Below are 12,142 nucleotides of genomic sequence, written 5' to 3'. Positions count from 1 at the left end.
ACTATATCAGTTTCAACCTATGTCACCTGGGTACGAGTACGGGTGCTGGTACGGGTACGGGAAAACGGGTACTGGTACGGCGTTTTTGAAATTTATGGTACGGGTACGGTGTAAATTTTATGCAATAAAGTTAATTTTTTAATTAAAAAAATTATAAATTTTGAAGAGAAAAAACACCATATCATAAAAACGAACCTTCACAATGACTTACAATACATGAAAAGTGGAAACATTGTTATATATTAGTTTCCTGTTTCAGACAGGACTAAAGAAGCTTCTTTATAACTTATAAAGAAGCTTTTTTAGTCCTGTATCGAAAAAATCTGGAATAAGAAACTAACATATAAGAATATTTTCGCTCACAATGTTTGTAAGTTGGTGGTGGGAGACTTCAACGGGTGAGAAGAATTTGGTTTTAAAACATTTTTTTTCGGGTAAACTTGGTTTGGATCTGGTTTTGACCCGAAACCAAATCCAAACGTACCACCACGTACCACGGTACCGGTGTACTGGTACGCGGGTCAATATGCCGTACCGCGGTGACATAGGTTTCAACATAACTTTGATACAAATAACTTCATTTCACAACAAATGTTTAACATTGCATATTAACATAAACATATATATATATATATATATATATATATATATGTAATTTCGTATACATATACATTTACATATCTTGATATGCATCTAAATACACCAAATATACATGAGCTACATGCTTCACTCATGGATGGATATTCCCATATCTGAAGATATAAGGTATGCTCACTCAATCTGCCAATTGATCTGCGTACTTTAAGCACAGTCCACTGACACTCAAGTCTACGATGGTTGCTGCACTACTCTCTCTATACACCCTTGCAACATATATGTGTGTATATATTTACGAACAGATTGTAATATACTTATTCAAAATTACATAGATGTCCAAACATGGGTCTGTTTATGTTTTTAAGTTCATACTTGAGGAATTTATGGATAGAGGCAGTCATGGTTAACTACGACTGAGCAGTTCATTTTCCTTCCTTGCACTACACATACATAATCATTTACGTCCATATTACCACATAACCTTTTGCGCATAATCATATCTTTACATTCAAAATTGTCAACCCAAACTAAGTAGAGCACTTTCCTGAACATAGATGACTTAAATCTAAATCAGAGTGATATTTCTTACCGCAGTATATATATATATATATATATATATATATATTTGGGGGATACCATACTACTTGGGTAAGGGATAAAACCAGACTTCTTAAATTTGTTTTAAAAAAAATTGGAACCTTCTAACATCTTTATAACACTAATTTAATATGAATCATTCTTTAATTCAAGTCATTTTTTTGAAAAAACATTGATCTTTCTATTACTAAACTTTTGATGCTATACAAACCGTTCATTTTTTATTATTAAAAAGGTATCTTTCATGTAAGGAAATGACTAATTTAATATACGTTTCTCACCAAATCACTCTTAAAATAATATCTATTGGATTAGATTGCAAAAAAAATAATAATAATAATTAGTTTTAATAGGTCCGGTTTTTGTCTAGTACTTAAGGTGTCTGGTTTGTACCATCTTTCCTATATAAATCTTTTAGATTGTGTCAACTGTGTTAAATCCACTTATTAAGAATGTCCAATGGCTGAGAGTTGACTGATGCAAATGACATCGTATGCACTCATTCTACAGTAGATTTCACATGTAACCAACATTTTTTGTTTTCTAATGAATTTAACTCTACATAATGTGATCTACATGGTCGGTTTAGTGGAGATTAACGTTTGATCAAAAATTGGAATATTATGAAAGTCTTTTTGATGGCTCAAAAGTCAATGGCCCAAACCACATCACAGTAGATTCATAAACGGTTTCAACATGCATTTTACTTGATTTATAGGCTTTCTATTATATTGAACACTTGAAGAAATGCCAGTGTGCATTAATAAATCAAAATAAACAAAATAAGTAGACATTTTTTTCTCTAATGTATGTCTAGTTTTCGCTAATAACAACACGAAATAGGCCGGAATTTAAACCTGCAGCCTTTGTAACTTGTAATTCATGAAATTTTTTGCTTTTCGATATTATTGTCCTAAATGTGTTATTAGTTCTAACAAAGAGGGCAAGGATACCACCCAATAAGCATATCATAGCTGGTCGGGCTCAGAGCGGGTGGGAGTCTGGCTGTCCATCTCTGATTTTCATAGGTGTTATGATCTTGTATATTGCCGTCAGCCCACACTCAAAGCAGCTTCAAACTCCTAGAGGCTTCAGATCTTGCTTAAGTAGTTGGATACTCCTCCCACTTACTGGGCCTGAGGAACATATATAATTTATCTGAATTTGAGATCAATGCTAATAAAATCTCAGGTTTATTTAAACGGGCATGTTACATGTTACACATCTTAAAGAATTGAAATCCGAAGCTATCAAGTACCTAAACCACTGTTGCTCCTTACGTACTTAGATTGCTTTATTTCGCTAACACCAACGCAACAGAGTTATCCGATCGTTAAAGAGCTACTGTGGTCAATGGCAGTCCAAATCTCAAAGGGAACAGTAGCCATACTTGCATTTCACGCTCGAGTTTCTAATAGTAAAAGTAATTTGGCGATTTAAAAGACGAGCAGACTAAACAGAATTGGCTTTAATTTGAAGAAACCTCGTTCTCTTTGTTTTAAAGGAAAGAGGCAGTTTTACTTTTTCCCAATGAGTTTCATGGGAAACTCCCATTTAAATATACTTTCGAGGGCAATGATATAAAACTATCCGGGGAAAGAAATCGAATTGCTTCGTGATTGGTAAAAAAAAAAAAATCGAATTTTGCTTAGCCAAAAAAAAAAAGAAAAAAAAATCGGGCTCCGGCTTTAATATTTATGCAGGTAATGCATCGTGTTTCTCACTATTGGTTGTATGGCAGCGACAGCTGGTTATTGGCGTCCATCTAGTCCACCTTTTTTGACAGCTGAGGGAGATTTTCTATTTACAAAAGGCATGGAATGATAACTTCACGTGGTCAAAATTTTCCACAATAGACTAACCATGAGGACGCGCTGACCAGTTAGTACCTGAATTTTACTTTCAAATGGTAAAACCATATATATATATATATATATATATATATATATATTTATTTATTTATTTATTTATTTATTTATTTATTTATTGATGAAAACTAGGCACGTAGGTTGGATAAAAATCAGATCCATTGATTTTTTGTAAAAAAATATTTTAAATAAAATGTAAACACCTTAATATGTTTATAAAAAGACTATTTTTAATATAAAACATGCTTTCATTCAAGTTGTCTTATACAAAATGTTTATTTTTTTATTATCATGTCATGGGGGCCGTTCACTTTTTTTTATTATAAAAGCACCATTAAAATCTAACAAATTTTCAACTTAGTATATGTTTTGCATCAATAAGGTTTGATTGCAAAAATAAAAAATATTTAAAAAATCAAAATTAAAGGGTTTGACTTTTATACCTGACCTACGTGTCTAGTTTCTACCAATCAAATATATATATATATATATATTTGATTGGTAGAATATATAGCTGAAATCCTCTTGACATCTTCAGATCCGTTCGATCATGGCCGACAAATTGCATTGGGTATTGTGTTGTGAGAGATAGATGGATTTTTCCATCTAATTTTCAACAGAATATATATATATATATATATATATTATAAAAGAGAGAGGAGCTGAAATCATCTAGCTTTCTAGAGCTCCATTCATTCACCACATTGCATCAAGTGGATGTAATTAAACAGACTGCCTAATGTACTGCATAAGGTTGTGTACTGTGAAAAGTTAGAATATATCTCCTTCCAATATATATATATATATCATGTGTGTGTGTATAGCTCAATAGAAATTCTTTTTCTAAAGATTCAGGTCAAGGAAGTAAGTTGAAGGACTTTTATAATGCCCCTCCTCCAGAGGGATCATTTAGAAAGAGAGTAGCTTTGGATAATACAAGGAAAAGCTGACAGAGGTGATGTGAATTGAATTTTGATTTGCTATGACTTCCTTCTTTTCTTTCATATCTCTCTATTTTTGTACTTTTATTATACGGCCTGTTTCTTTTTTAGGTTACTTTACAACCTAAATCTTGAAATTTATCTGTTAATCAATACACTATGACTTGACGCCGACTACAATCCATAGCCTTCCAATCTAATGATGCGGGTTGGATTCTACTACCCGCCCGATATGAATCATAATACATCCATTATTGATTTGAATGTGCATTTTATTCCTCCAAGACACAATACAATCTAATTGTTTCTAGTTTTATCCAAAGAGGGAATGGAAATCATGAATAATAAAGAAAAATCGGGTTGAAATTTGTGTGAATATATATATATATATATATATATATATATATATATATATAAAGAGAGAGAGAGAGATGTCGCACAATAGTTAAAAACTAAAATTCTGTCCTTCAGAAACATCGGGGTTCTTTTATAGATAAATAGTTTATGATGTTTTTGGCGATGACCCGTGCCTGTGTGTGTATGCATGGGGTAGAATGGTAGCAGAATATTTTGTTTGCGTGTATTAAGGAATCGTAAGCCTAAAAATGGACAGTACTGATCAGAATGTTCTGCATTCCGAGGTTTGGTTACAGCAAATGAAGTTCTAAGATTTATCCATTAGCATAGGGTAAATTTTGCAGTACATTTATTAAAGATTCAATATATATCATTTATTCCTGTTGTCAAGTTAATTAGATGTACGATATATATGAATTTGCTAGGAAAATAAATTTAAGCTCTCTACATCTATATCACCACTGTCAAACTACTTCAACTTCAATTTTATAAGAAACGATTTTTTTAAATTAAGGTCATGATTTTCCTCATGAATCACCATAAACAAGTCAATTTAACTTAAGATTTGGCAATACTTTATAATAAGGTATATGTTATATTACAGCTACCAACTTTGATATTCCTCAACTTCCACGTCACTTTTTTCTTGTGCCAATAGATGCTTTGAAGTCCATCTTGCGTGTAACTTAAGCATGTATATTCAAAGATTCTTCTTGCTTTCTTTGCTTTCCGTGGTTTAAAATACAGATTCGAAAAATAATTTAGAATTTGAAGGTTGTTAAATTAATGCGTTAAGCCGCCATCCGAGTCGCACTGCTCAACGCTTCCAATGTAATCTAATGTTATGTCAAATTCTTATGCTAGTACGGCAGAAAAAGAATCTCAGCTGTGGATTCGGATTACCCTTTATTTATTATTGACGGGACTGCATAGAAGAGGGAAAAAATAAAGGAAGAAAGAAAAACCAAAGAAAGATGATCAACGTCATGGCAGTTTACAAAGAAGTGGTGATGTCTTTCTGGATTCATTGTTCATTAGATTCACCAGAAACAAATGGTGCCCATCCGATTTCTGAATAATATTTCTCACTTTCAGTATGATGAACAACAGGGCATGTAGAGATAGAAAATTTTCGTCCATATATTTTCAAAATTTTGATAGAAGCCAATCAGTATTTTTCAAAAATTTTATACAGGCTAAATTAAAATTTTAAATTATATGAAGAATTTTTCTTTTGGGGGCCATGGATCCTGCGGCCCAGGCTCATGATAATTGCTTAGTTAAGGTTCACCTACTAAAAACCGCAGCAATGAAGCTGTTAGTGATGCAACAAGTTGTTCAGTTTAAAAATCGAACCAATTGGATTCGGAATATTCATCTTTAGACTTACTGTTGGAAGACCCTGATTTCGACTTATTTATCTGAATTTGCCCCGAAATAACTTAATATATCGCACCTATCTCACATATGAGAGTTGAACAAAACCCTGCTCCTCTTAAGGTCCAAGACTGCTTCAACACCAAGTATGAGTAGGTTGTGCCATTAATTTGACACTGCACTACTCCTTAAAATACAGAGGCATAGAGCCCACAAGAATTGAACAGATAGATATCCCTCCCATCCTGCGTTTTTAAAACATTTGAGTGATGCCATTATTTTGTTTAAGATTAGATGCCAAAAGAACTTCGGTACCTGATTTCTGCTGTCCCAGATATGTTTCACAGGCCATCTGATCGGCTACAGAATTATTTCTACAACAAAATTCAGGAAGGTACAGGGGCGGAGGTAGGTGGGGCCAATTGCCCACACTAACTAAAAGGCTTCTTATTTTTATCTTGATATTTATAATCAAATTTTCTCATTTCCATATTGATGCTTTTTAAAAATTTAAAATTTTTCACCTACTGTTCCTTAGCTAGAATTTTTTGATTCAGCCATGGGTATGTATAGCATATAGTGTCTGAGATCCAAGTCGATGATCAAAACTTATTTAAATTAATAAATTTATTAGGTAAATAGATAAACAATGTGATACCGATGAACTAGTTTGAATGCAGTACGCAAAATTTATAAATAACTTATACTTGGAGCCAGATTCCCTGACATCCTATTGTGGCCATAGCAAATTATGATATTCACGTTCCCACTAACCCAATCCACGCAACATTTGCATCAGTATCGGTAGGATGTTGGCAATACCGTTGACATGCATTCCAGACCTGCATGCTCCCACTCAATGTGCTCTGGATGCTGTGAAGAAAGCGACTATTAAATCGGGGCTTTATAGAATGCAGACGTCATATAAGATAGTAAACGGTCAGATAACAACTGGCGGACTCTCTGCCAATCTATGTACCCTTCCTCTCAGTGGGAGAGCCAGGAATTAAAAAAAAAAGGGCGCTAATTCAAGAACATCCATATCATTAGGGGCACCGCTACCTTGGTGTAGGCAAACTACCTACAGCTAGCTGCATACGTGTGGCTCCAACTCATTTCTCTTTCTCTCTCTTTCTCTTTTCGTATATGTATGTCCCACAATATAGGTAAAAAACATAATAAGCTATGCAAGCGTGCACACACATATACATATATACTGACTGGACGGTGGCATTGGTTATTCAGAGCCATCCAACTAGTACATAAGGGTTATTTGATCTATAGTGATTGATGATTAAGAGAAAAATAAAAGGAAAAGAAGAGTTATTTGATCTATAGTGATTGATGATTAAGAGAAAAATAAAAGGAAAAGATATGAATTGATGATTAAGAGAAAAATAAAAGGAAAAGATATGAATTAATAGTAGATGACGAAAATATTCATCACATTTTTTTCCTTGTTTTTCTTCCAATTGTTGATCATGATAGAAGAATAGACAGCCCTCATGAGTGAGTTAAATGAATTGGCTATCTATAGTCACCATTCAATATATATATACCATACTACTTGTGTAAAAGACAAAAACCAGTTCTCTTAAATTTGTGTTAAGAAATGTTTTAAACAAAATGTGAACCTCTTAATTCATTTGTAAATACTAATTTAATATAATTAATGTTTTACATCAAGTTTAATTTTGTAACAAAAAAATTGATCCTTCTAATATCAAAATTTTTATGGTATAAGAGTTTTTCATTTTCTAATTATTAAAAACATTAGTAAAGTAAAAAATGACTAACTCAATATATGTTTTTGACCAACTAATAAAATCATACTATAAAGTTAGATTGCAAAAGAATTCATTTCTTGATTAATTTTATTGGTTTAGTTTTTGTCCCTTGTTTAAGTGGTTTTCTGGTATTTTTACCAACATATATATATATATTTGTATATATACCACAAGGATACGACGTTAAAGAGAGAGCCCGAGGCAATATTAATATGAAAGAGAACGATGAAGAGCATGTAAAGACTAATAGGAGGCTTGCATGTGCGGCCAAAATGAAGAGCATAATGGAGAGAACAAATTAAACAGTACGATGGAAAAAAGAGCTTGTCAAGACAGTAGGTCTCCCGTCCTGGAAGCAGACGGCCTCCGAGCCACCAGTCTTGCCTCCATCAACTTCATCTCCCTCGGCTTTGACCCCAAGTGAATCTTGAATATGTGCATCTCAAAGGTGCAGCAATATCTTATATGCACGTTCTCTTTGTTTTTGTTTTTTTCATATGTAAGATATATTTCTATCCCTTACCAAAGCTGATACCATCTTCTCTGGGGGCCTGTCTAGCTTGCATTCGTCATTACGTATTTAGTTTCCCATTGTTTAAAAGATATGAGTGGTTCGAGGTAGGCTCTTACTTTTTAGGTACTAGAACTCTTGCGGCATCGTTGGTTGCACGTTGACTCAGTGCTAAAAACTTCGCTTCTTTCACTATATCATTTTTTGTTTTTAAGGCCGAATCTTTTACTCTGACATTTTAATATTCTATTATTTTTTTGGGATGTCTCGAAAATGCACTTAAAAATTCGAACAGTTATGAGTAACGTTTCCAAATTTTTAATAAAATTATTCATAGGATTACCATGTAACCTACTTGTTGAATCAATAAATGTTTACCATGCCTTGTGGCCTCCAAAAAATAGCGCTGAAGTTAGATACATCTACGTTTTGCTTCGAGAATTTTATTACATTAATTAGTAACGTATAACATCATTATTTTAAGTATTTGCAAAATGCTAAGTTAGTTGGATATAACTAATTAATTATGTGCCATATTGTTGGATATACCTAAAACGCAATACAAACTAGCCAATGAATTTAATTACAATTTATCATTATTAATGATATCTTTTAACTATAATCTAGAGATCATAATAGACAAATGTTTTCTTTTTTTCAATTAATCTGAAAATATTAAGTGTCTTCCTAACAATATTAAAACGTTAAATGTGTGCTTAATTGACTATTCCCATTCTTTAATCCTGGTTTTGGGAATTTCTCATATTGATTCTCCGGAAAATTTATCCTATTAAAAGAAAATTGTTCTTGATGCTTTCTCTTAATCCTTTTTGTGGTGCTATATATAGTGGAAGTGTACATGACATATAATGTACAAGAAAATTTTTGAAAAATTATCTTCTTTTAATATGGATATACTGCAGAGGCAGTTTTTATTACATTGCAAACTCAACGAGATTGAGAAAGAAAGAGGAATAAAGAAACACACGATGCAAGAGTTTGATATGGTTCGACCAGAGGTCTACGTCCACGAATCTCTCTCTACGTCTGTTTCTCACACACTTAGAGATAGGAGAGTGCCACTATGAAATCCCTTTCAAGTAACATCAATGGCAGTGGTTTCCTCGGTTTTAAGAGATAATCACTTGACTGTTACATTTAATTTGTTTACAAGTTTATGTCAATCATTTCCTTCAATCTTGTTATACTGAGGTAACGGCAAGGTGCTGGTCTTGCCTTTATCTCTAGTGGTTGCTATCAATATGGGAGGATCTACCTTGACAAAATCGCACTTGTCTTTGCCTTCATCACTATCCTTAAAATACAACGCGTCCATTTTTTCTTTTAAGATGTATAGCCTGGCAAAGCGCACTCATTGAGAGTCTTACATTATGATTTAAATCATAAGTTTAACATACAAGTTTGAGGAGCCAACAAAATTAAACTGGACGAGTGGGCCTACTCACGACTTAACAAGACGAAGATAAACAGTTCAATGCCTTGGATATGCCATTTGCGTAATCTGTGTACAATCTGCTTATCCATGTCAAGAAAAGAACATTGTGGAGCGATCATGTTTTAATTTTTTCAACAAAAGAAGATGTAGAAGAAGTGTAACCTTACATTTTGAGTGGCTAAAATATATTTTTTGGAGAAAAATCATAAGCAGTTGCAGAGTTATAAATTTATGGGACCACTAATACATGGCAAAAAGAAATAAGAAACAGAAAAATTACATATGAAGCAAACTGTTCATAAAAAGTTTCAAACAAATCTAGTAGTGGCTACATATATATGGTCGATATATAGTTAATTTTCTACGGAATAAAATTAATATTTACTGCAAATGCAAATGGAGGTCAACAATGGAGATAAAAGAAATAAAAAAAAAGAAAGTGGCATGTTCACAAGAGTTAGGACGATAACCTTCTGGAAAGGTGAAACTAATAAGTAACTTCTGTGAGAATTAATAGACTTATACTCAAAATTCTTGTTTCTAAAGAGATTGGGACTTTCTGCTCAAGAAGTGACCACATTCAGCTTTGCTAGCTTAATTCATGTCGTAACAATTAAAATGTGAATGCCGATGCGAGAAAATCCTGAACAGCCAAAGTCAAGGCCAAATGGCTACGAAGAAATTAAGCACATTTTTTTTTTTTAAATTCTGATACATTGGAAACTGAACAAACAGTGCAGCTGCATCTAAAATACATATAAGTTATAGGGTAGGGTATATATATATATATATATTATTCAGCGTGATCAGCACAAGGAAACCCACTGTCTTGATGAGAGCCGCTCCGCTTCCCTTGCCACCAGAGTCTAGGGCTGGGGGACCCTTCGTATAGAAACGATGTATTACCATGCAACATTCATAGAGCCCAGGAGCATATGCCCATAGAAATCGACTGTTATTCTCCATGGGCACCAGTTGTTGGACCAGCCAAGTTATGCCTTTTTAAAGATATAAGTTGAATGAATATCCTGTGAAAGTTTTTTTTTTTTAATGAACATTATGGGCTCTTCCAGTTGCCTCGCGTTTAAAGGAATCTAGACCAAGGCAGAACACGAAGAAAAGAAAACACTAGGGATTTTAAGGGCTCGAGTTGTTTACTAAAAAAATCAAGGAAGACAATGGGTTTGTGCGCCAACTTGCTAGGGTCTATTATCTAGGACGACGACTTTGCAAGCAAAAGTTTAACAACCTCTCACACACAGCTTATTGATATTCATATTTCTCAAATTTCCATGCCTGGCCTTGTGTTTCGTACGTATCGGATCAATATCCCCTTTAATTCCCCGACAGCCCAATCGATGTTACATCCAACTTTTTGTCAATATAAAAGCAAGAAAGTGTAGATTGTATAATAGCTCGCTTAACGCTATGGGCTACTCAAGTGCACAGCTTCAGTTGTAAAAATTGCTTGGCGAGACAAGTGACAACATACGTATTCTAATTAAATTTACAAGGGTGCATCATGAGCAGGTTGAAGATCCCATATTGCGAGCTTCACTTTTCTCTTCCTTAAACATATATATTCCTAGGGACCGCTGCTTACATCATGGACATTCAAGAGTTAGAGTGAGGAAGAGAACTGTAGGCGCACCATGTTGGAAGAGAAAGCTACAACTATATAGGGAAGAATGTCGAAGTAAACGTTGAGGGGAAGGGAGAATCATAGTTACACCATGTGAGCTATCCAAGTTGAAAAATCCTTCTAAATGACCTCATGATCCACGTCACACGATCTCTCTCTCTCTCTCTCTCTCTCTCTCTCTCTCTCTATATATATATATATATATATATATATATATATATATATATATATATATATATATATAAAGACACACACACACACACATGTTGATAATCACTTATTGAATGTACTTTCATTTACTGAGAGAATAGAAACGACTAACTTCAATACACTCTTCTCACAATGATCTACAGTGAGCATTTAATGTGAAAAGATAGACAAAATTTTTTGGGTTGCTAAATTAGAAGTTCAAGGCATTTTCGTTTCTATCTTTTTGACATTATTACTAAGAAGAAAGCATTTAATAAGAGGAGAGATGAAAAAAACTTGTTTAAGCCGTTAAGCTTGCAGTTACATGGATCTCATTTCCCATTGTATAAGTGGTGCACGCCAACCTACCAATAGGGGTACAACACGATTGTGAAACTACACCGGAAGTAAAACGATTTTTCTGTTCAAAACTTTAACATGCATGTGATATAACTTAAATTTAAGTGCCATTGGTAAATTATTCATTTATATTAGTTCACAGGAACCCATAATATTAAGCCATATTATATAATTAAAGGTGTACAGATGCAAGACATAGGAAGACATTAGATCCTTCGAAAAGCATACAGCTAGTCTAGTTGTTTATACAATAATGGATTGATGTGCACGGACTTCAAAAACTGGGCATGCAGCACACCCTTCTTGGTCCATTGAGCTTAAGGCCTCTAGGACCAAGCAATTTGGCTCACTTAATTACCTAATAACCTTACCGATTCAGCCCTCCACTCTGCATTTGTTCATAGTTAGAAAGTAACTTACTCAAAATGTTGCATTTGCAAACAAAATCACACCAATTTTA

The sequence above is a fragment of the Nymphaea colorata genome, chromosome 6 (assembly GCF_008831285.2).
Source record: "Nymphaea colorata isolate Beijing-Zhang1983 chromosome 6, ASM883128v2, whole genome shotgun sequence".
Taxonomy (NCBI): domain Eukaryota; kingdom Viridiplantae; phylum Streptophyta; class Magnoliopsida; order Nymphaeales; family Nymphaeaceae; genus Nymphaea; species Nymphaea colorata.
The sequence above is the reverse complement of the archived record's forward strand: the minus strand, read 5'-3'. Positions refer to the sequence as shown.